Source organism: Spea bombifrons, chromosome 11 (genome assembly GCF_027358695.1).
Source record: "Spea bombifrons isolate aSpeBom1 chromosome 11, aSpeBom1.2.pri, whole genome shotgun sequence".
NCBI lineage: Eukaryota > Metazoa > Chordata > Amphibia > Anura > Pelobatidae > Spea > Spea bombifrons.
Window position 1 is genome coordinate 11,431,504 of NC_071097.1, and position 13,163 is coordinate 11,444,666.

The window sequence follows — 13,163 nt, forward strand, 5'->3', positions numbered from 1 at the left end:
ACACACTGCATCTCACATAAACATTCATGCTCACATACACTTACACGTAGGTGTAAATATTTATGCTCACATGTACACTTATACATACCTTGATTACTTTATTTTTCAGTCATTCAGTTGTTGATATTACTGGGATCATTGTCCCAATTTCGGCCAAGATTTAGATGTCTGAGAGATGGCCTCACATTTGACTCTAAAACACATTGGAGTTCATGGTCGATTCTATGACTGCAAGGTTCCCAGGTCTTGTGCCTGCAAAACAAGTCCAAATAATCACTCCTCCGCCACCATGCTTGACAGTTGGCATCAGGTGTTTGTTCTGATATGTTGTGTTTGGTTGTTGTCAAACATGGCCCCGACCAGACATCTCCACTTTGTTTGTTTTTTGCCTAAAGAACATTGTTCCAGAAGTCTTGTGGTTTGTTCAGATACAATTTTGCAAACGTAACGTTCTTTTATGAGAGAAGAGGCTTTCTCTTGGCAACTCTTCCAAACAAACCATATTTGTTCAGTCTTTTTCTAATTGCACTGTCATGAACTTTAACATTTAATATGCTAATTGAGGCCTATAGAGTCTTAGATGCAACTCTTAGGATTTTTGCAATTTCTCTGAGCAAGCACGGTCTGATTTTGGGATGAATTGGCTGTGACGTCCACTCCTGGGAAGATTGGCAACTTTCTTGAACATTTTCCACTTCTTTCTCACTGTAGAATGATTAATTTTAAATTGTTTGGAAATAACCTTATAACCCGTCCCAGCAAATATTGCATCTCTAAGATAATTGCTGATATCCTTCTTCCTTGGCATTTGTGTTAACACACACCTGAATGCTCCAGACCAGCAAAGTGCTAAAACTTTGGCTTTTAAAGAGATCGTCACACTTGCTGTCATGACTCTTGTAAGCAGGTGAAGTAGGAGCCCAGTTGCAGGGGATACCTGGGGTTCTGTCTGTACCCCACGATGCATGATATCAGACGGGAATGTACAGAGAAAACACACAAGGCTGGGTATTTAGGAAACAGTCTATATTGGAATGTGCTGGCTGATCGTGTAATACAAACAGGACTGGATTACACAGCAGAACAAAACATGAACAGGATACAGGCTGTAGGTAACACACTGGATGGAAAGTCTCTTGACAGGGGATGTGGCTGGGGACACAGCTGAAGCCTTAAGAGGAATATCATGGCTGGATAGCACCTCGGACTCAAATAGGGGACAGGCACCTCGGACTCAGATAGGAGACAAACACCTTGGACTCGGACAGGGGACAAGTACCTCAGACTTGGATCTGTAGTTGGACTAGAGACCCTCAGGCAGGGCACACAGGAGGTAGACCTCTGGCAGGGCACATGGCAGGAAGCCCTCAGGCAGGGCACATGGACAGGGCTCCCTGTAGTCGGACTGGCGGGAGGCTCGCTCTCTGTAGCCGGACTGGCGTGAGGCCAGCTCCCTGTACTCGGAATAGTGGGAGGCCTGCTCTCTGTAGTCAGAATGGTGGGAGGCCTTCTCTCTGTAGTCGGAATGGCGGGAGGCCTGCTCTCTGTAGTCGGACTGGCAGGAGGCCTGCTCTCTGTAGTCAGACTGGTGGGAGGCCTGCTCTCTGTAGTCAGACTGGTGGGAGGCCTGCTCCCTATAGTTAGATTTGTTGGGAGGCCCACTATCTGTAGTCGGACTCAAAGACAATGAACAAGTGCTCTGGTAAGCCGTGCAGTAACTGAAGGACACAGTCAACAAGTCAAATTGGGTATCAGTGAATGGTCACGAACAAGCTGGGTAGGTAACAGAAGGACACAATTGTAAAGCCAAATCGGGTATCTGGGAGAATGGTCACAAACAAGCCGTATCAGAACCAGTAGATAAGTAGGCAGCTGCTAGGAGACTTACGGGACCAGGATACAGTATATTTTATTAGCTAAATGCAACAGTACAGTAAAAATTAATAATTTAAAACACGTTAAAGGATATAATGGAACATTTAAAATGATAAAGTAAATGAAAACATTTTACATAAAATTAGGACGTTACAAAAAATACATAAATCATCTCATCTTGTGTACACTGATCTCTGGGGCACTTAGCTGTGTTACCAAAACCTCTCCTGTGCTGAAATTGCCTTGTAGGCAAACATTCATGCACTACCTGCCATGCAAGATCTCTTTGAGAGTTGGATAGAAAGTGGCAACATACATTCTGCCAAACTCTTTTGGACTCTGTGAAAGTATTGTGCCACCTGTTCAGTTTGTTCTTTTAATAGTATGGCAAAAGCCAAGTTCTTTGGATCTGATAAAATATTCAGGCTAAAATTGTATTGTTTTTTCTAAAATTACATACTGCTTTGGTGGATTTAAAAGCACAGGAGAGTTAAGAGACAGTGAGTAAAAGTTATATTTCCTAAAAATACGACCAGCCGTGTAGTGTAAAAAGTAATGAAAGGTACATTCTTTTTAAAACACATAGTAAAACACTTTATGTTTAAAATACCACCAACATAAAACAAACACGCATACATTTCTTTGCATATAAGTGAGAGGGGGGAATACCACTCATAATGAGATCCAGTGTGAGGTCTAGTGTGTTTTATCAGTGTCTCTCTCACCTTCAGAGTCCAAAACATCTGATATGCTGCTGTAATCTATGATGTAAAACGTATCAGACAGAGAAAGTCTCAGCAACACCTGCACAGCTCTGTATGCTTTGAGCCACCTTCTGTAGTGTTACTGTTTTTCCCCTTTAATTTGATCTTGCAGGCATTAAATGTCATTAAGATCCAGTCTAATTGTTTTTATTAGCACCACTTCTACAACATATTTTGTCCTTTCTCTTCCTTCTCTCTCTCAGGAACTTCAACAGATGACTCCGGAAAGTCTCCTAGCTCTGACTTCTGCTTTGATGATTCTACTGTGCCATCTCTAGGGCTCCCGGAAAACTCTACTTAGGATTTCTACTCTGGGTTGTCTCCCAGGACCTCCACTTCAGCCTCCAGAAGGGATTCACTCCAGAACAGGATTCGCTGTCAGACCTCCCCTCTTAGGCATAGGACTAGCTGGATATACTCCACATTCGCTTCCATCAGAGCAATCATATGCGCAGGGTTAATGGAGATTAGGGATTGGACAGTCTCCTCTACAATAGATGCAGTTAACACTTGTTCCGGACCTGATGTTGAGATCTTACTGCTGGACTTTCCACTTTTGTCGTCAGGACTGCTCCCAAAGTCTCCTACAAGAATGTGACTCTCACGGCTGGTAGAAGGAACTACACAGGGATTTAAAAACACACTGGGATCCACAGGACCCACCACTAGGGAGGGATCCACTGGACCCAAAACAGCCTATTCCTTCTTCTGATCAATTCACATTACTGATCCCACCACAACCAGCACAGCAGAATCATCCATCGCAGGCTCCTTTGGGTCAGCTGTAGGGGAGGACTTACTTGGACTTGGATCTAGCTTCCCAGGCTGTCCAGCAGCCATATCTGTCCAGGGCCGCCGGGCATGCTAGGACAGTCTTAATATAAAGTATATGGTCTGGCTTGCCATATCCGTTGCACAACTTAACTTATCATAGCTAGCGGTAAGGTGGCCCCATTCTCCATAGTTCCTGCATAGGGGCCTGGGGTTGGCTGTGCAGGTCAACCGAGTGTTCCCATAGCCCCCGCACCTCCTGCAAAAGAATGGCATCCCTGGGTAGAACAGTATCCTCTGTTGCTACCGAGGGAGAAACTCTGGAGAGGATGCCGCATTCCACTGACCCCTTCCATGTGCTCTTGTAAATGCACAAGGAACCTCCTCTTACCGTTCCAAATCCCCATCTCATTTCCTACTTTCTGTGGGTTAGATACCTTGTTGCAAAATTGATATAACCAAGCTATGATGGCTTCATTAGACACATAGGGGTTATACGAGGGATGTCCTCACCGGTGTACAGTGAAGCGAAGTCCCTCCAATGGCCCATGGTAAGGACATCTAGTATTCACTGGGGTTTATTCACTAAAACCAGAGTTGGCAGAAGAGGTGTGGTTTCCACTCCTTGACCTACTCTACATTATGAATGTTTACCTCAGGGAGCTTCCGCTGCAGGAAGAGCTTGGCTGAACCTATGTAATGTATAGTTAGATTAATGAAAAGTCTTCATACCCTCTTTACATATGGAACAATTCGTAATACAGGGTGAGCTCAGCCCTTCTTAATAGAAACAAATGGACAGTGTTGGCCCACAATAACCACAGCTGTCCTGTCAATTCTCCTTTCCTGAATAAACCCCACCGATAGAGTCCAACTAGGCTTGTGCATGACTTGACAGGCAGGGTTCTTATTCTACACAACTGGCACAACAACCTTCATATAAAACAATGACAGACCTACCTGACCTTGAGCAAATCCACTTTTTGTCAGAGTATTTATTTTTTGTTCAATTAAAGCAAAGGCTGAAGCTCAAAGAATTAACACAATATCAAATATTTGGGGTTATGTACTCAAGTTGTCACACAATTGCTAGGTATGAATTGTCTGACAAATGCTGAATTTTCCTAGCACTGTCATTCATGACACATGTAACTTACCATAAGTATGGGACGTTAACCTTATTTTTGGCATATGATGATTTACCCAGGGCCGGCCTTTGGGGTGTGCGACCTGTGCGACCGCACAGGGCGCCACACTCCAGGGGGCGCCGCCGCGGGGTCCGCCGCCGCAGCACGGTCCGACGCCATTGCCGCCGCGGGGTCCGCCGCAGCGCGGTCCGACGCCCCTGCCGCCGCGGGGTCCGCTGCCGCCAGTATGGGGGCACCCGGCACCCCTCCAGAGACGGACAGTAATGTCCGCCGCTGGAGGAGCAGGCTCGCAAGGGAGCAGTATCGGAGGTCTTTAACAGACCTCCGATACCGCTCCCTTGTGATCCCCGCGGCAACAGCTGCTGTGCGCCGGGGTTTGCTGTCAGATCCCGGCGCACAGCACTGAAGCCGCGCCCACTGCCGTCCGTGCCCTCTGACCCGGAAGAAGAGAAGACAGAAGAACTAAGAAGAAGAGCGAAGAGGAGGCAAAGAAACTGAAAGAGGAAAGGTAGGAAAGCATAGAGTGACAGTGAGAGTGGATTGGTGTATATGTGTGGATTAGTATATATGTGTGGTTTGGTATATATGTGTGGTTTGGTATATATGTGGATTAGTATATATGTGTGGTTTGGTGTATATGTGTGGATTGGTGTATGTGTGGATTGGTGTATGTGTGGATTGGTGTATGTGTGGATTGGTGTATATGTGTGGTTTGGAGTATATGTGTGGATTGGTGTATATGTGTGGATTGGTGTATATGTGTGGTTTGGAGTATATGTGTGGTTTGGAGTATATGTGTGGTTTGGAGTATATGTGTGGATTGGTGTATATGTGTGGATTGGTGTATATGTGTGGATTGGTGTATATGTGTGGATTGGTGTATATGTGTGGATTGGTGTATGTGTGTGGATTGGTGTATATGTGTGGATTGGTATGTGTGTGTGGATTGGTGTATATGTGTGGAGTGGATTGGTGTATATGTGTGGATTGGTGTATGTGTGTGGATTGGTGTATATGTGTGGATTGGTGTATATGTGTGGATTGGTGTATATGTGTGGATTGGTGTATGTGTGTGGATTGGTGTATATGTGTGGAGTGGATTGGTGTATATGTGTGGATTGGTGTATGTGTGTGGATTGGTGTATATGTGTGGATTGGTGTATATGTGTGGATTGGTGTATATGTGTGGATTGGTGTATATGTGTGGATTGGTGTATGTGTGTGGATTGGTGTATATGTGTGGATTGGTGTATATGTGTGGATTGGTGTATATGTGTGGATTGGTATACGTGTGGATTGGTATACGTGTGGATTGGTATATATGTGTGGATTGGTGTATATGTGTGGATTGGTAAGTGTGTGAGAGTGATGGGTGTTATGCTGTACCATTTCCAATGTATTTTTCATTATATAATTATGCTCTAAAGTACATCATAACTCCCATCACTCTATACTGTTCCATACAGTGGCAGAGCTGGGAGGCAGAGGCCTTGCACCCTCACCGCAGGACTTCTGAAAGGTAAGTGAACTTCAAAGAGGGAGAGGGTAGATAGTTAGGAGGGGGTAGATAGGGAGAATGGAGTGAGACTGGGTACATAGGGCAATCATACTCCTATCATGCCAAGTAGTCTACGAGTACATCCTGGAATCTGCGGGCATGATAAGAATGTGATTGCTGTTAATCATATATATATATATATATATATATATATATAAATATTGTTATTTAATTGTTTTGTTATGTGTTATGGTGTGTGGGGGGGTCATATTCGGTTTCGGCCAGGTAAATGCTGCACTTTTGGTTTCAGTCCAGAATTCGTTTCGGTGCATCCCTACTACTAAGCCAGACAATGAAGTGGTAGGCCTACACCACATCAATGTTTGGCGTAGTATATAGTGATTGGGGTTTTGTTACAAGTTTTGATTCCTTTCTTTTTTTGGGATGGGGGGGCGCCAGACGAGTAGTCCGCACAGGGCGCCAGAACACCTAAGGCCGGCTCTGGATTTACCCCAAGAAAAATGCCACTTTTCCCCTGGGTTAATAGAAATTATGTAAAGGTATCAACGATTTCAATAGCGTAATGTTATTTGGAAATTATTTTATTATGCAATATTATTGACTAATACATTGTAGTCTATTTTAAAATGTTCTATTACTTGATGGTTTTTTTCCATATTCATTGGCAAAGAGCTACATTATTTTTTCCCATCTCTTTACCCTGGAGTTCAAAGTGGTGTAATGATAATTTATGTAAAGTACAATTTTTCAAATAAATGGTAGTGTGTAATGGAGAATAGGATCAATACTAATAAGAATAATCTAACATCTGGGTCTGTTATGTAAATGGTCTAGTCAGTATTGGCATAAATAGTACTGGTAAGACATAGCCTCCATTTAGTCTTTATACATCTTGGCAGTGATTATAAATAGGAGTGAAGGACGCAGCAGGATCATTCCTTGCCAATGCAGTTATTCACACATACCCAATATGTTATCTTAAAAAAATCAATATTAACATTAACTGGTTCTACGGCAAACCTCATTACATAAACTTTGTCTGTTGTACTTAAGGTAACTTTATATCAGTTATACACAAAAAAGCAATAACATGTAATGTTTTCATAATGATCTCCATAACTTTTTTAGATCTGAAGCTATTAAAGATTATGTTTCATTAAATTCCATTCCCTGCTTATTGTTGTTTTAATAGAAACATTAATTCTATGTCTATTAGCTTAATGAAAATAGTTATGACTGACATAAATTTACTGATATTTTCTTTTCTCTCAGTTGTTTTACCTCTTTATAGATTTTATTTAATTTTTTTTACAGGAACATAGAATATATTCCTTTCTGAAAAATATATTTTGCAGGTAATTATGGGGTGGTTTTTGTACTGTATTAATGATAATGAAAATGATAATGATAATAACATTTATATTATCCCCAGAACAAGCGTACTCATTAGCACTATGTATTGCTACCTTCCTCAGAAGTTTTCCTACTCACATTGTTTAGTGTTTTATTACTCGTGGTAGAGAGGTGATTGATTTAATCAGGTACTAACATCTGAATTAATACTGTAAGTAAATCCAGCATTCAGGATCGCCCCAAGACATTGTGTTGCCTGGGTCTGAGGATGCACCTTTTCCACCAACTGTGTCCCTCTTTCCTTTCCCGCAGCTCCACTTCTTCTCTTGCCTCTTTTTGTTCTTTTTTCTTCTTTCTTTGTCTTCTTTCCTTGTCTGCTTTCCAGATCTTACATTTGGCTCCCCCCATCACACTTTGTTACTCCCTGCCTCAATCACCCCCTTACCTCAATCACAGCTTTCCCTCCGGCTGTGAGCAACCGCGCTTTTAACCATGGAGTCACATAACATTGCGTTATGTGACCCCACTACGTTCTGCTTCTGCTCCTGGTGCACTTCCGTAAAAGTATAAAGCTCTTGGGCACATCCTCTTCCCTGATTAGTGGAACGGGGAAGAGGTTGTCCCTTTGGCTCAGCGTTTTGGCGGAAGTGTACAATAGCCCAGAATCAGGGCCGGCCTTAGGGGTGTGCAACCTGTGCGACCGCACAGGGCGCCATGGTTGCAGGGGCGCCTGACCGGGACTTAGATTAAAGCATCGTTTTTTTTTTTTTAACTTTATTTAACATCATTGATGTTAAATAAAGTTTAAAAAAAAAAAAACGATGCTTTAATCTAAGTCCCGGTCAGGGGCGCCGGGCGGTTGCTCGTGAAGTTCTCGGCAACCGCTCGGCGCCCCTTACTCTCCGTGACTCCGTCGCGGTGCCAGCATCTCATGTTGAGCGCCGGACTATACCGGCGCTCAACATGAAATTCCGGCGGAGCGAGAAGACGGATGCCTCCCGCTCTTACCGCAGGACTCCGGCAACAAGGTAAGTGGGGGGGTAGTTTGAAGGGGCAGAGGGGGGGGTAGTTTGAAGGGGCAGAGGGGGGGGGGTAGTTTGAAGGGGCAGAGGGGAGGGGTAGTTTGAAGGGGCAGAGGGGAGGGGTAGTTTGAAGGGGCAGAGGGGAGGGGTAGTTTGAAGGGGTAGAGGGGAGGGGTAGTTTGAGGGGGGGTAGTTTAAAGGGGCAGAGAGGGCGGGTAGTTTGAAGGGGCAGAGAGGGGGGGTAGTGAGGGGGGGCGCCAGAGGAGTAGTCCGCACAGGGCGCCACAACGCCTAAGGCCGGCCCTGCCCAGAATAATGCAGATAGATTCATGGGGGGAAAGAGATGCAGAAAAAAATGCTCCACAAATTGCCACCCTTTTCAAAGTGCCGCCTGGGTCGCATGGACCAATTGGGAATAATGTAAGGACAGGCTCTGCCAGCATTAAAAACAAATCTATCGCTTGTGTCTCAACAATTTCAACTGTTGTTTTTAAGGTTATCCAGCTATCCACTAAATGCATTGACATGCAAATTTTTTATTTATTTCACATGGTCACTTGGTAAAGACTGGGCAAAAAAGTAACTTTCTTCCTACCAGAGCATTCACAAATACCTCATGACTTTTCACAAATTCTTGTTTGGGAATACTGACACCTGCGAGTTCATGTATAGCTGGCGCTACCTATAGGGAAAGCAGACACCAGCTAGGGCATAGATCTGCATGGGGCACCTCCTCTGCAGTGTGCTGGATGGGCAGCCCTCACACTTGGCTTGCAGTAGATGTGTTTGGCCAAATAGATCTCTTACTTGCCACTATGCACGCATGATATATTCTCCACTAGCCTGTTCATTCATTTACTGGTGGAGTTGCATGGGACAGTAAACTATTCCTTTAAGTATAGTTATTATACATGACTGCACCATGAATATGGTTTTCTGGGCACACCATTGTCTCATTACTATGTTAGGAAACAAGCCATAGGGTTTTCACTTATGAGGTTATCTCCTAAAAGACATTTCTTAAAAACCTGTTCTAGGATGAAATACTATATGCAGCAATCTAATTATATGGGGTAATTCCAAGGCTTGGCTACAAGAATGAGGCAAAATATATAGCATTCAGAGTGTTCAATTTGTGTTCCACAATAGAAACTCAGTTGGGGGTCATAGTAAATTAAGCTATTTGAAAGAAGACTTAATATAACATCTGGCAATCCATCTGTTGCAACTATAACTTTGTAATCAAAGCCTGTGGTATTATAGGCCACAACATTTGCTGTGTCACTTTTGACAATCTGGATATAGAATGCATGCATGCACAAGTGCAATTAGCTCTCCAGTGCAGAGAATTAAGTGGGGTAATAGTAATTCACATAAAATTACAAGTGTCAGAGAATATAAGGGTTTGAAGCATGTTAATGCCCAACAATTTTTATTATCGTCAGTAACTTGTAGGGGGCCCACTGAGCTCTGCAAAAACAAGGAGCCTTGTGAATACAATCACAGCTTTAACTTCCACACCTGAAACTTTGAAATATTGCCCATATGCAAAATGCCTTCTAGCTACTGATGTGCAGGGTATTTATCCACAAATGAGAGACCTGGCCCTTACATGGGTGCCATTGGGTCCATGGGACCCAGACAGCACTTTGACAGAAGCAGCAATTTGCCTCCCCAAGGCATGTTCTTTTGGGCACCTAAGCATACAGCGCACCACTGTTTTATGGAGGAGGCAAGATTGAGCGGGGTCATATAGAGTTGCGTGACATTGCAGCAGCTCACACTGCACTAAGGACAGGCTGAGGCTTCACAATGGTAATTGAGTTGTGTGTGACTATTTCTAGGTATGTTAGTGTGTGTCTGGGTATGTCAGTGTGACTGTGTGTGTGTGTACAGGTATATAAGTGTGTGTTTTTGGGTATGTTAATGTGTTTGGGTAGGTAAATGTATGTGTGTCTGGGTATGTTAGTGTGATTGTGTATGTGTCTGGATATGTTAATATATGTGACGGAGAGAATAGTGGTGGTGTGTGTTAGTGTCTGGGTCTGTGTGTTAGTGTTGAGTGTCTGGTTGTGTTGGTGAGAGTCTGAGTCAGTGGTATTCTCTGGATGAGTGTTTTAGTATGAGTTTCTGTGTGTGTAAGCGTCTGTGTGTGTGCATGCTAGCGTAGGTGTCAAATAAAGCATATGGGTGTGGTTTTGGTGGCCGTGGTTTTTTTGTGCTTGGACCCAGGCAGCACAATGTCTTGGGCCGTCCTTGACATAAGGCCTTGACAAAAATAGATCATATATTTTATAGACCTCCAAATACTCCTAGCTAAACAGTTTTCAAAGCAGCACATAAAGAAGAAGGTGAGGTAAGCAAAGGGGGATGTGATTACAGAGTTCACATCCACATCATCATTTGTCCTGGGGAGTTTTCTGAATGCTTTTGCACTTCTTCTGTCTGACCATAACCCTATATGTACCTTAAGTAGTTTCCTGTTGTATGGTGATGATGGTTTATGGAAAATCCCCATGTTTTCCACTCATGCATTTGTAGAATTGCATTCGTCATCATGAATAATGCTCTTCTAATTTAGCCTATATATCTAAACCATACTAAACAGGGTTCCTTTAATTATTTTACATCAACCATGCTTGAAATATAGGTCACATGCAATACCAAAGTAAAAACCAAAGCAACCAAGCACCAAGTGAGTAAAGGTGATTTTTCTTACCATTATAACCTTGATAGTAGGGTATTTTTGTATTCCAAGGACCAGGGCTGTTTTTTAGTTATTTTTCTCTCCATCATTTACATTACCTGGACGGATTTTAAAGGAGAAGTAGATAAACTTTGATTTAATATCTACACATGTAGCCCATGATCGTGTATGAAAATGAACAACAGTGCAAACGAAAAACATTTCTAAATTTTGCATACGGTAATAGGTATACAGCTAGATTACCATTAATTTAAAATAAAAAGCCTTTACATTTTTGTTTATTTTGCAAATCACAGAGGTAAGAAATCACTTTTTTACTGTTTAATGGATACATAAACAAAATCTGCCCCCAAAAAACTATATTTAAAGAGAGTAGATAACATTCCCTGAGTACATTAATGTACTTAACTTGATTCTACGGCATTTTTATAGTCTGTAGTTTGATGTTTTATATAGTTTTTTCACCCTACCTACTAACAGGTAACAAAGACCACATACAAATATATATTCTGATAACCTTTCCATACCTTAGAGGTAATGTTTTTTTAAATATCTGAAATCAGAAGTAGGTCTACCACAATTCTCTGCTATTGATATCCTGTTGGATTATTTTATGAACCACTTTATCAAACTCCAAATTATTGCTTTGGAAGAACCACACATAATGATGTATTTGATATATTAAGGAAATGCTATAAACATTACTATGAAAGAAACAGTAGCTTGACGTATTTTCAAATTTCAAATCAATAATGAATGTGTTGAAAAGCAATCTAGTGAATGAAGATCAGTTGAGCTTAATCTTTTTGTAGCAAAATAGGTAAATTACATACTTTTTTTAAAAAAATGTTTTGATGATGATTGCATGTAAAATAAATGATTGTCATATGAGCAATATTCATTACAGAGTAAATGAATATAAAGGTAGGAATAAAATCAATAAAAAGTCAGGGAGGCTAATCACCTATTTCGCTGATGGGTTTCCCACCATTTCTTCAGAATTGTATTTTCATTGATGTCATCTATGAAGTGTCATATTTCTAGTTCTTGTCTATAACTTGGTGCATTAATTTATTGAGAGAAATGTGTGCTCCAATATAAAAGAACACATTTTTATTACACTAACATCCCATTATATGGACATGTTTTAGAGGGTATCACAATTTAAAAGATAAACAGGTGATGTGAATAAGCGTAAACAATATGTAACCAGATAAGTAAATATTATTTTGCTACTAAACACTATAGTACATTCACGATCCAAGCACTGCCTATTGGTTTTACTGCAATGCGCATAACAGTAAAACCAATAGGCAGTGCTTGGATCGTACTCAACTTGATTCTACAACATTTTTATAGTCTGTAGTTTGATGTTTTATATAGTTTTTTTACCTTAAGACCACCAAAGACCACATATATATATATATATATATATATATATATATATATATATATATATATATATATATATATTATAGTCTCATAACCTTTCCATACCTTAGAGGTAATGTTTTTTTTTACTATCTGGAATCAGAAGTAGGTCTACCACAATTCTCTGCTATTGATATGCTGTTGGATTATTTTATGAACCACTTTATCAAACTCCAAATTATTGCTTTGGAAGAACCACACATAATGATGTATTTGATATATTAAGGAAATGCTATAAACAGTACTATGAATACTGTTATATGAAAGTACATACTCCCTCTTATATGAAAGTTCATACAAAAAACAATAATACCAACTTTTTGGAATGAGTATCACCGCACTGTTTGTCCACATGTAAACGCGTGTGCGTGCTATCCCAGTCACCTTTATTGCATCCCCAGTGGATGTGATGGTGCGTGCCTCAGTATGATGGGGCGTTGCTTAAAGGGGGCGTGCCCTAACAGGCGGCAGATTTAATAGCCAGCATTGAGCCTTTGCTCATTGCTCAGTTGTTTTTTTTCTTTAGAGCTGCTGTGCTGTCCTAGTGTTCCCTGCTGTTGCTGACTCCAGATT